The sequence below is a fragment of the Nothoprocta perdicaria genome, unplaced genomic scaffold, assembly GCF_003342845.1.
Source record: "Nothoprocta perdicaria isolate Ctin4 unplaced genomic scaffold, notPer1 scaffold_22, whole genome shotgun sequence".
In the NCBI taxonomy this organism is placed as follows: Eukaryota; Metazoa; Chordata; class Aves; order Tinamiformes; family Tinamidae; genus Nothoprocta; species Nothoprocta perdicaria.
In genome coordinates, this window is record NW_020455415.1 from 730669 (window position 1) to 744486 (window position 13818).

The window sequence follows — 13818 nt, forward strand, 5'->3', positions numbered from 1 at the left end:
AATTCTTTATATGGTATATAACTGATATTTCCAACTTAAATTTCTTCTTTCCATTAGAGGAATATGAACTTACTGATCCAGCAACTAGGCAACATGTCTAGAAATTGCAATGGTATCACTATTCAAATCTATTGACAATCTCTTTCAGTTTTATAAAGTTAATTTTTCATCATGTAACAATACATATCATTATGTTGAAAGCAGCTACTTTTTTAAAGGTTGCATTTTCTATCAAAAGTCAGCTTCATTGATATTATAAAAACAAATTCAAAAATGTGAGAATCATGGCAGGGTCACTAGCTGATCCATTGTCTGACCATTTCTTTGTCAGGGCTGAGTAATTTTTATATTAAGAAGTTAGTTTAATATTGTGCTGTTTGTCTTTTGATAATAGCTTTGAAGAGAAATTTCAAGCAATAGGTCTTCCACTTTTTCTTAAGGCAGAATTACTTTCTAGAAGATGGAAATCTGGCTCAGATTTCTGGTTGCGACGATCTGTGTTTCACAGTAGTGTATATAACATGTACACCTACAAGTATATAACTTACCACACTATGGCTACATCCTGAGTCTATTTTTAAGGGTCTCCACAGGTCACATGTTCTACTCTTAAGAACAGGATTTATAAGAGGCATAGCATTTCCTCACTGTCTTCTTGTGTATTAAACTTGTGCCTACATGCACTGAGTAGACACTGTAGGATCTTTTTTTTTTCCTCATAAACAAAATTTTATTAGTGAATTTTGACCAGTGATCTCTGATATTTTCATCTAGCACTACCCTAACTTCCATCTCCCTTCTACTTCTATATACACAGAAAAATGAACAGTGTCCAGTAGGTATTGGAGGATTTGCATTTCTTTTGTTACAGCTACATTATTTTGACAGAAGAGAATAATACACCTGGGCAACTGACAATATAAAGACATATACCATCACTCTTTATTTTTGAAAAGAAAATAAAAACAAAACCTATTTTATCCCAAAAATATTCCATCATTAAGATGGCATGTTTGAGAGCTAATGCACACTCTGTTTCTACTAAAATATGTGATTAGAGAAATTACTTCTTCTGTGAACCAGTTTTAGATTGAATTATCAGTCATATAATACTGAGAGCTTAGTGAAAGAACTTCAGAATTGCAATAGGCTGAATACAACTATGAATCCAAGACTCCACTCTGCTGAAGTTAAATCATTGTTCATGTTCTGATAAGCATAAATCAACATGTTTTTTTCATCCTAGACAGATTCTTGTAATTGAAGCACATTGCTGTTCATAAAACAGAAAGAACGAATGCTAAAATCTACATTTGTAGGGGAATTGTGACATACCTAAAATTAGGACTAAAGTCCTAGTCTTCACCAAAAACTAGGTGAAGATAACCTTGATATAGTAATCAGTCCCTCACCACAGCAATCCAGAGAAGACCTTACCACTTCCCCCAGTGATTAAACTACAAACATCTATTTTGAATTTGCAGCACAAACACATGATGACATCAAATGAAGTTGCATACATGTGGCACATGTGCTCCTTCCCTAGTCCAACTTGACTTTTCACACGCTCTTCTCAGATGCTAATCACCAGTGACATTTTCTGATACTGGTGGTTACCTCCCTGATCTCTTCAAGGAGGAGATGCCTTTTCAGGAGGTTATTGTTCAGACAATAACCATCAATAACAGTCCTGGTGGCTGCATTCTGGTGGGGAGATATAGGCTAATTGAGTATAAATCAGCCAAAATTCAGCTAAAAAAAAAAAAAAAAGACTCTAAGTCGATCATCTTATCTCATAAATATGGAGACAGACTAAGAGACAATTGAGCTTTCCTTTCATGGGGATACCTCTCAAGGATACTCCTCAGGGTTAAGAGATCCTTGCTTCCACAGATCTGTAGTAAGTGACAATAGCATGCTCTCTGAACTTGTAAACTTTAATGAATCATATACATAACCATGCACATAATTCTGTAGTCATAAATTGTTGACCAGGGCTGGATTGGATCCAGCTGCACCCAGAGTCCTCTCAGAAGGAGTCTGAAAAGCAAAATCTGAACCTCGTGACTCAATGGGAGGGTCTCCTTGGTAATTCTATGTACATCTTGTACCCCATGCAGTAAATAATGACTGACTTTGGCATAGAATCTCATTAAAGCATTGTACATTTCAATAAAACATATTACTAATTCTTTCACAGGAGTGAAGTGCATTGTGTCACTCACCCCAACTACCACTCATTTTGTGGCAATGCAAGATCAGCTATGTTAGACTGAGTCATATGTTATTTCTGTGCATTTGAACACGCTAATGGAGCTTTAGAGTTTCCACTTTCTTTAGTGGTAAAGAGCTCCAAATCATAACGATATTCTGTAGAATATAGTTGTATGTATAGTATGTAGAAAATATTATTTTATTTGTTTAAAAATTCTTAATAATATTATTTGATGCCTTTTTTTTTCTTTTTTTGTATTAGCAGAGACAATGAAGAAAATATACTCTTTCACAATGCCAAAGATTCTGTAGACCTTTGACAATTCTCTTCTATTTTCTTTTTTTTTAGACTGAAGAATCCTAGCACATTTAGTTGCTTCTTGCAGGAAGATCCATCCTTGCGATCATTTGTAATGACCTTCTTGAATCTTTCCTTTGAATCTATATGAAGCTATATCCCCCTTGATACAGGCAACCAGCACTATGTACAATGTTTAAGTAGCAGCTGAAAGAGAAATTTATTCAATGTCATTTTCTATGTTTTGCACTTCATTTCTTTCCTAATCATTTCTGACATACAATTTACATTTTTGTTTTACTCAATTTGCTTTCTTTAAGAGCACTCGGAGGAAGGTTGTCAAGAAAGAAAGGTACCCAAAATATGTGGAAGAGAAGAAAATTAGGTCCCCGAAGCACAATGTTTTTAATGTTACTGGTCTCAGAACAGTCATCAGTATTTTGCTGTACAGGTCTCCAAAAAGATATCTGAAAAATACATGGACTGAGACATATGAAGTCTAAAGCACTGCTAAAACAGGAGCCTACCTTGCTTGTAGTACAGATTCTGCTGCTATAACTTACACAGATTTTAAAACTCCCTTTAAAATGAGTAATGATTAACTAAGAACTTAGCTGTGATTGCTAGAGTTATTTAATGTCTGCCTGCCAGTATATGATACACCGGTAGTCCCAACAAGGTTTGATTGCAGTATTCAGCACCCAGTGACTGTTTGGGGCAAACGATATATGCACTCCTTTGGAAGCAGTACTATGGGCTGAATGCAGTATTGTGCCTTTGTATTCTGGTAATTATATCTGTGGCAATAGATAGTAATGAAGAATCTCTAAAGGGATGTCTACATAATTCAAAGGAGCACTAGAACATATTAATTTTTAAGATTTAAAGTGTTATTGTTTATTAGATTATTGCAAGCAAATATGATTGAAAGGGAAGAAATGTGATGAGAGGGGATGTGATTAATATGTATAAATACCTGAAGGGTGAATGTAGGGAGGAGAGAGTCAAACTCTTCTCAGTGGTGGCCAATGACAGGACAAGGGGCAATGGGTACAAGTTGAAACATAGAAAGTTCTATCTGCATGTGAGGAAGAACTTCTTTCCTGTGAGGGTGACAAAGCCCTGGAAGATACTGTCCAGAGAAGTTGTAGAGTCTCCTTCTTCGGAGGTCTTCAAAACCCACCTGGATATGACCTTATGTCACATGCTCTAGGTGTCCCTGCTTGAGGAGGGGAGTTGGACTAGATGATGGTCCTTTCCAACCTTAAGCATTCTGTGATTCTGTGATTGCAGCTACACTCATAGCATTTTGTTATGGCTTCTGTTTAAGTGTGCTTATTCCCTTAATGATCAAGCCCTCTTCTTACTATTTTTCTGTCTTTCTTTCTTTTTTGGATGGGCTCATTCATCTCAGAATATCTACATGGAGGTGGAGCAGACAAGATAATTTTGTAGCACTTGGTTAGGAGATGCTCTGTGGGAATTCAGAATCCCAGGAAGGTCAAATATTCATATAGTCAGTGGAACAATACGGGTTTGAGCCCAGCTATGAAAGACGACCCTCTGTCGTGAGGACACCTGCTGTTGGGACATGACCTGCTGACAATTTCATGTCAATGAACTGCAGTAAATGAAGATGTCACCATCTCTCCCTTTGATCTATCTGACTTGATTAGCTGCAATAGTGAATCCAGTGTCCCTGCTCCTTTCAAAGCAATGTGTGATAGTCTGGTTGCAGGGCAATCGGAAGAGCCCTAAACCGGGTGGGGAGCTTTCAGAGGAGCCATCTATATTCTACTTGTAACTTGCTTTTCTGAAGATTGTAATTAATAGTAAGCACTTCAGCTACACTGGAAAATATTTTTTGGGCTTGATTTGGCTAGAATTGACTGCGGTTATGGCTTAGATGTTATTTAGCCTTGCAAAGTATGAAAGTCTTTTATATACTGATATAAAAATTAGAGTTTTTCTTTGGAAAGAAGGAGAAATAATAATGATTTTCTAAGACTGAACATATAGCTTCTGCTGTTTTATATTTTGTTAAGTTATCTGTGAAGCTGGTGTACATAAAAATACTACAGGATTTTACTTTCAAACAAAAATCACCTAATACAACTTTGAAATATCATGTATTTGTCCTGGAGAAAATGTCAATGTCTGCTAGTAAGTCGAATACTCATTTGACACTGACATCTGATTGTTTTTCTTGCTGACACTATAGAGATATACAGAATATTTCAGTATTTCTTCTAAATCTAGGGATGATTATTCATTCAGGACATAATCTACCTGTTGTTAATCCAAACAAATTAATTTGTGACTTGACTTTCTACAGAGAATTGTTCAGGAACTTCTCTGCAGATGCCACCCCTTTTTGAAGTATGGGATTGTGAACAGATTTTCTAATACATGATTGTCATCTGGGTCTGTATACTTAGGATTTTGAGGAAATATCTAGCTCTGTAAATGGACTTGTGCCAGCAATCACAGGAAGTCTTAGTGTAATCTTCATACTAGTATTTTCATTATCATCCTGTAAACTTGCTCAGAAGGTTAGGAACAACGAGAAGTCAAGTCCTTTAACTAAAGAGAAGTGAGCTTAACATGGATTTTTGGGGATTAATACACTTTTTGAGTTAACTCAGCAGAGAATCCATTCTAAACTAGCACATTTCCTCAAAAGAAAAGAGCAGCTTGGTGGTTAAGGTATTATAAACAGTACACCATCTTGAGCTTTTTTCAGCTTCCATCAGGGAAAAAAAAAAAAAAAAAAAAAAAAAAGACTGTTTTTAAATAGAAAATAATGTCACTAATCCGGGAAAATTAAAATGATTTCTCTTAAAAGCAGTTACTATGACCTACATTATTGTGAAATGAATTATGGGAGGGAAGTTGTATATGATGTTTTTGCATAGATTTGATTAAATTGAATGGATGACATACCTAAGAAACTAGAATTAAAGGCTAATAATATTTGTTATTCAGACAAAAAATTCATGTGAGAGGGACTTATTCCTTTAGAAGACAAAAGCTCAAAACTGTGTAGCTCTGCAGCACTGCAGCACAGTAAATGTGGTGTTGCCATTGCTATTAATGGGCCACAACCTTTTCCTAATTTAGCAATATGAGACCTTAAGACTTTTTCAGCCTTGTCTGGCCTTGTTCTACCTTTTACCTTTTAACCTTTTCTTTAAATGAAAAAGAAATGTGTGCAATAGTCAGATGGCTAGTTCCTAGCTTGTCTTTACCTTTAGTTTAGCTTTGTGCAACTGTACAGTTTTACCCTGAAGAAATTATGCCACATACTGTAAAGGTCTAAAAAAAATGAAAATCTTGAGTCTAGCCACTGTTAAAACACAGTTCTCATAACAGAATTGTCATCACAGCTTTTCTGTGGGCAGATGACTTCAAGTCAACGGACATTTTTCCAGGTTGCAGGAATAACGTTGTTTTGCAGAGCTGTTTGCTGGAAAACGTGCACAGCTGAAGCAGTCTGATGGTTGAATTTTGCCATCACACATGTGTGCAGGAGACATGGCTGATAATGTTTTAAACTGTGACTGATGAATTGAAATTGCGGAGCTGTACAGCTGCTGATGTTTCCTGCCAAAGATAGTGAAGAGTGGGTGCCATGGATTTGCTGGGCAGATCTGGCTTGTTCTGATCCAATTCCTCCTCTTCCTCGTCCCCTATGTGGAATATTTTCCTGTATTCTTGAGGAAGTTGCTTCTAATAGCTAAACATATTGGAATTCCTTGATACCAAAGAAAGAGAAAGATGGGTTCCTGTGGGAGAGAGGCAAGTGGTAATGGGCAAGCCTAGAGTTTACATAAACAGAATTTTCTTTAGCAGACATGAAGGACAGAAGGGGAGAGAAAACAATTTTCTTTGATTTTCTTTGAGAAGAAGAATTAAATAACATTTCTTTGCTTAGCTGAAAAAACAAGATCATACTCTAACAGCCTTGCAATGACAGCTCTAGCCAAAACACACACTGAAGCAGAGGAGTCCATGCTGTCAAAGAAAAATAGATATTTTCCTACCCTCTAGTCATACACAGCAATGATTCTTTTCTGATTAGGTTTGTGAGGAGGATATACTGGTGCAGGACCCCTAAGATGCATTAAGTAAAAGAGAAGGAAGAAGGTTATAGGTATATCTTGACCTCTTCTCTGACAGCTTTTCAAAAATATCTATTAAAAATGGGGTTTCAGATTTCTGAGTTTTCCCTGCTTGGTTTTCCCTGAAGCACCTGATGCTAGCTGTAATTGAGGACTCAGACTAGACGTTTTGCCAAATGAGTGGCAATTAAGTTCACAAGTAATGGACCAGCAATTTCCAGTACCACCCCACAGTTCTCTCTTATCTGCCCCAGGCAATTTTCTACCAGGAGTCTGGTCTGGAAAGTAAACACCTGCCTGCTCCAGTCCCAGAGGACTTGTGAGGTGCTGGCTGTCCATTTAGTTATCATTAATTCTTGGTTCTTAAACAAATCAACAGCTATGAAAGGTGTAGAAGAGACTTCCAACCCAGCAGTTGGTTTTCAGTATCTAAAAATTTCACCCTTTACTATTGGTATGCTGTGATTCAAAGCTGCCCTATGCACACTAGAAGATCCAGGGAGAATTCCCATGTGTGGTTGTGCTGTGATAGCTGTTTGAGGTACATAAGCACTCAAAATACCATTTCATGGCACTGTTAAGTTTATGGCTTTGACCACATATCTTTTCATATCATTTAGTAAGGAGGACTGTGAAGGTAAAGCAGATTATAGGTAGGGCAGGTATCTTCAGTTTTCTTTCACTAGGCAAGAGATACTGGGAGTACACAACTGGTTGACACCTGGCATAGTTTTCCATCTCCAGTTTCTCAAAGGAGACTTTTCTGTTAAATACCTCTAAACCTGACTTCAAGCTGTGACAGAACATGGATGTGAATGAAACTCGTGCTTGGTCTGACTGGTATATCTTTGTATATACATAGAAGTCGGAGTCTAGAAAGCTTTATAAACTATCCTGAGGGAAGTGATTGAATTTATTAGAGTACTAGGTAATTATTGCCAGGAAAATTAATATGAAAATTTGTACCTAAAGATGGTACCTAGAAAATACCTAAGATGGTATTTTTCATACAGTTCTATCTGAGGATTGCATCTTTACAGAATTAGTTGAAAATAATTCAGTGTTCTTGTTCCTAAGTCTTGCCTTCTCATTTGTATTTTTTTCTGTGACCCAGATAGCGCAACCCAGAAACTTTTGTTGCAAGAAATCATTTTTGTCTTGTACCCTGAAAACTGGAAGACCAGGGTTCCTGCAGGATCAAAACCTTATAACAGGTAATATGATCTGCTAAACCCAGTCCCAAAACATGGGCAGTTTTTGAACTGCACTGTACTTACAGAAATAAAAATCCTTCAAAAATTCTGAAACTTCTTGTGAAATTATAGCTTTGCTATGCTAGCACTTGAGAAACTGCTAAGCTTTCAAAATTGGCTTTTCTGAGTAAAGAAATACCTAGAGTTACTATGGATATACTCTGAGTTTCATTTGAGTAAAAGGTAGCAAAGGAATTCCTTTCTCTGATCTCTCTCCTAAGAAGGAAGCAAAATGTCTCTGTTTGCCACAGAATAAGTAACACAACATTAACTTGTGATCTTGGCTTTTTCTTTCAGCATCTGCCTCTTTTTCTGTGATACAAGTTGTTCCTCTGCCTCCTTTTCCACACATCACTTGTAACAAATTTGTGCATTCCAATCTGTTGTCAAAATGCTTTTCTGAGGAGCTGCCCAGTAGGGACACCCTTCTTCAACATCTTAGATCCAAATCACACTTTCAATACAACTAGAGCTCATAGTCAAAATGACTTAATCATCTCAAACAAAAGACATTGGAATAGGTTGCAATCTGAAATATATATGAATGTACAAAACAAGATAAAGAGAAATTCCCCAGATATTACAAGATAAAGAGAAATTCTCCAGATAATCATGGTGCACTGGCTGTACTAGATTAAATATACACTGTGAATTATCATATTTACATGAGTATTACATTACATGTTAAGCATTCAAATTTTTAAGTTGTCAAATTTGTTTCTGCCCTGCAGAAAAGCAAATAAGGAGAAATATGGGAACACTTTAATTCTATTTAGAAATGTCTCTTCCTCTTGCTGTGTGTGTGGCAGTAAAACAGAACTTATTCTGATGGCATTATCAACCATAAGCATTATAAATCTACTCATTTCCTAGTATGCTTGGCATTATAATGAACTTTAACATACTGCACATTGACATTCACACACTATAAAAATACTTTCATTACAGGGCATTTTGTTGTGCCTTCAGTCATGTAGAAATCTAGCAAAGAACAATTTACACACTTAGGTTTTATTTTGAAATGTCAGTTTCTATTCATAAGGAGAAGTAAGAAGTATTTGTCCTAATCGTATTTGGATGCTACAAAAAATAATCCAATCTTGCTTCAAAATGTTATCATTGAGAAATACTCACTTAAAGAACACCCTGCAAATACTACTACTACAGTAGGTTTGCATTTTTCTTAAGAGCTCTTGCATGAATTTTGAGCCCAGTTTTAGTTGTTAATTCAAAAACTTATAAAATTATTGACATACAAAAATATTATTTATATCAAATTCTACAGCAAGGCTTCTAATAGCTTACATGATATTGGTCTTACTTTTTCCCTTCCTCTTTTCTCTCACTAATGGAGAGTTCTGTTTCATCTTTCATGGTAGGATGATAGGTTCAGTTTTAGTAAAACCAGATGCTACCACATATCTTCAACTGATGAATTAATAAATGGAGCTATGTAGGAAGTTCTAAATCACAAGTCTTTCTGAAACAATGGACGAATGACTACATATAAACATGGCACGTACTTAGGTAATTTTGTTGTTAAATTGATATGCATTCCTGGATTTTCACCTCATTGTTTAAAAATAGTTTGAAGTTTCTAAAAAGCCAAAAGAGATAATAAACAGTTGAGTATAGGAGATTTATTCTAAACTAGGAAAAGAAACAAACCAAAATTAAAAGTTTGAAAAAAATTAAGAAATTAGGAGAAAAAAAGTATACAAACTAGTGTGTTAAAGAGTACAGGTATCAAAGAAATGTTTAGGAGTGACTTGCTAGCAACATATAAAGCTTCTAATAAGGATTTTCAAAACATACTGAAGTCAGGAAACCTGTCAAAGAACTGATGGAGGTCCAGAAATTATGTTGAAACACTTAGGGAAGAAATGACTGTCATGGAAGAGCTGAAAATGTATTGCATTTTTGTTCTCCTAATCCTTCTCCATAATGGCTGCCATTTATTTTTGAGGGAACAGTCTGAGGAACTGTCCCAAACTGAAGTGTCAGTAAATGATTATTAAGATAAATCAATAACAATTAAGATAAATCAATTAACAACAAATGGCCACGAAGAGATGATATTCAACTCAGAAATTTAAATCAAATATGATATTGCTAACTAGCATCTAAGCCCAGAAGGATGGAAAGGATCAGATGGAACATCAATTATAAAAATTGTTCAGAAGAGAACTAGGAAATGAACTAGTAAATCTAGTAAATCTGATTTAACTTCAGGCAAAATGTAAAGATTAGAACTGTCAGGAAAAAAAAAAAAAAAAGGGAGAGAGATAGGAAAGAGGAAGAATCAATAGAGATTCTATAAAGCGTAGATTTTTTGTTTTGTTTTGTTTTGTTTTCAATCCATTTTTCCATCCAGAATCAATACAAAACTGTGAAAAAGCCAATGGATACTTTGGGAATGTTCCCAGACAGAATTTGACTGTATATACCAATAAATTGTTAGCATACTCCATGGCATGTTATTGAATCCTGCCAACTTTTACTGCTCTGCTTGCTTACACTTTAGGAGCTAACACTACCCAGAGGCTATTTGGAACAAGCAGCCACCATGTTTTGGAGAAGAGGAAACACAGTTTGGTCCTTGCAAGGGAGCTCCAGTGTGGGAGAGCCATTGTGGTCACATTACAGTTGCTGCAATCAGTGCATCCTTAGAGCTTGAGGAAGAACCAGTCAGTGAAATGTACATGCATTTCCAAGGTTTTAGTAAGGTTTGTATCAGAAGTCTCTAAAGAAGTGAAGGTTGCAAATCAAAAAAAAGGAAAAGCTATACATAGAGGTGGAAGAAAGGATGTGAGAAGGGAACTGTTCTAGCAGTACCTACCTATATAGTGGTATATGGTCTTTACTTTCACCATAATTATTATAGGAAATGCTTTGAAGTACTAGGGATTATTTAATGGAGGAAAAAAAACCAAGCAAGCAAGCAAACAAACAAAAAAACTAATCCCTGAAAGCATCCAAGAAAGCAGGAAAAGTGTGTGGAGTAACTGTAAATCAGAGAAAATAGAAAAGAAAAATGATAGGTGTATAAATATAAATATGTGTAAATCCAAAACCTTTCCTGAATCCTTAAATAAAAAAGATCAGTTCTCACCTGATCTCCTGGAAAAGCATTAAGTAGAATTACAAAAAGATCTCTATGCAAAGACAGTCTAGCATTTTCAGCTTGGAGAAGAAATAACTGTAAAATTAGTATTTTAGCTTTGATTTTTATTTCTAGAATCTTAAAATATTTACCCATCATTTAGTAGGATATTTCACTTCTTTGTTAGAAGACCTTTACTGCTGTGTATAATCACGAGATTTAATAGCCATGCAAAGTTTTCTTGTAGTATTTTGTGCATCATTGTTCCTCCTCAATCTTATTTCAATTTCATGTCTCACAGTTCAGCTCTACTTCATGTATTGATGAATAATTTTTGCAGCTTCCATTATTCTGCTGCTTTAACAACACATGTGTAACCAATTGTGCTTGAAGCTGATGTGATGCTACCTCTTTAATGTTTATTGAAGATGTCAGATTGAAAACAACAAACAATTTTCTTCTTGATGATCTTTGTATGTAAAGTTTATGATAAAGGCCCATTGGCCTAATAACCTTGTTATGTGCATCATTGACTTGAGATTTCTTTGGAGAAACACATTTCTCATGCAAAAATTTGAATGCTTTTCTTTTAGAAATTTACTACTATATTTTTCTCAGAGGAATTTCTCGGAGGAATATCTTTCCCCACAGATTGCACTCAGCAGTGTGAGGAGAAAAAAACAAGCCTTTAACCTACTCTTCCACTTTCTTTGACCAAAAATTATGTGTGATGGACACATTTTTGGATAACCTTCTGTTAAATAAGGCATTACTAGCATTTGGTGCCACAAGCTTAATTTAATCCAGAGAATATAATATAGTATAGCAGGATTCGGTCATCAGAGTGTCTGTAGATGTTCCTCTCAGGACATTTTACAATCACTGAGTTTCTGGGAGCAGATAAAAAAATGCAGTTTTATCTCTATGCACACACATGCATAAACAATGTATTAATGAATAACTTGTTTATACTGAAAAAAAAAAAAAAAGGAGTTTTGAGAGTACTCTTCTTTTATTCCAGGGATTCAGATGTGTCATTAAATCTCCATGCCAGCTGAATAGTATGGACACAGAGCTTGATCAAAAGCACAGATTAAGAATTGTTCTCAAGTTATTGTGTGATTAATTCCTAATAAATATATTTAAAATTCAAATAATCTTCAAGTAAACATCTTGCAAAATGAAAATTGATTGGATATGCTATTCACGATGGAAACATCTTTGTACTGTTCTACAGCTCTGGTGGTTGTATTTTACAAGCTATCAAAAGAGTTTTATAAATATGACAGCATAATTCAGAGTGAAATTTAATGATGTCTGGAATATTCTCAAACCCCACAACACCAGCCAGAGCACTAAGTCAAAATTAGTAAGCTTTCATAATGTTCACTTCTCTAGTACAGTATCAGTACTCATACCAAATATGCTTAGTGTGCTTCTCTTCAAATGTTAGACTCAATGACTTTAAAGGTCTTCTCAAGCCATAACAGTTCTATGTTCTATGATTTTAAGAGGTGAACGATGGATCAAGGAAGAAATCGAATGTCACCAGGTCTATGCAATGAGCTCTAGATCTCTTATTTTAAAAAGCAGCAAAGTCAACCATTATCTAGAGTTTATGCTTTAATTCAGTCACTACAATATATTTTTCTAACATTTGAAGAGAAGCACACTAAGCAGATTAGTAAACACTGCTAGGGATGGTGATTCCACCACTGGAATCACCATTGGAATCACCCAATGCTTGGGTGCACCCAATGCTTGGGTGCACCCAATGCTTGGGTGAATGCTTGGGAATGTCAGCCCATTCCAATGCTTGAATGCTCTTTTGGTGTAGATTTTTTTCTTAATATATAACCTGAACCTTCCTGGTGCAACTTGAGGCTATTTCTTGTCCTATTTTTACTAGATATTTTGGAGAAGAGACTGAGCCCCACCTCACTACAACCTCCTTTCAGGTAGTTGCAGAGAGACATAAAGTCTCCCCTGAGGTCCCTCTTCTCCAGATTAAATAACTCCAACCCCCTAGCCTTTTTCCTAGAAGGATTCTGTTAGCAGTAGGACTATCATTTTCTTTTGTGCATGTGTGTAACTAGTTGGTGGTTTCTACTGTTTCTTCATTTTACCCTCCTGGAAGCAGTTTTTGACTTTTTCTTATCCAGCACATCACTGAGAATAAAGATGGAGCTTGGTTTACAAAAGTCACAGGTAGAAGTGAGAAAATGGAGATGAAGCAATTAATTTGACTAAATGGTAGTACCTGTTAGCCATGAAAGTTTTAATGCAAGATTTATTAAAGGGCATATTTTACATCATTACCCTCATCTTACCATATCCATCTGTCACATGAGCCTTGAAGATTAGCTTTAAAACTCTCAGATATTAACAGTCACATTAGTGTCATAAAAGAACCTGGAGATATTGCACATAAAGAAACTTTAGACCAATATCATCTCTACCAATAGTATGTGCTTTCTGAGGCAGTCATATCAGGAACAGATGTGATCAGTTTTGTTTTCCTTCTGATAGAGATGGAGTTATGATTTTTGAATCCAATGAAGTAATGAATCGAGGTAAGAAATCTGGAAACTGCTTTGTATCAACAAATCTTATAATGAGAATAAAGTGTGTTTTGCAGCAATAAAAAATGATAGTCCAATTACAGTCAACTTTAACTGTTATAGGTAAATTAGACACAAAAGATTTTATTAGTTCTAAACTAATGATAGTTACCACCCCATTCTTTTATTACCTTGTCTGCTAGCTTTGCATGCTTCTGTTGATTAACACCTACCAACTTTCAAAAAGGCAGCTATAACATAAAATATA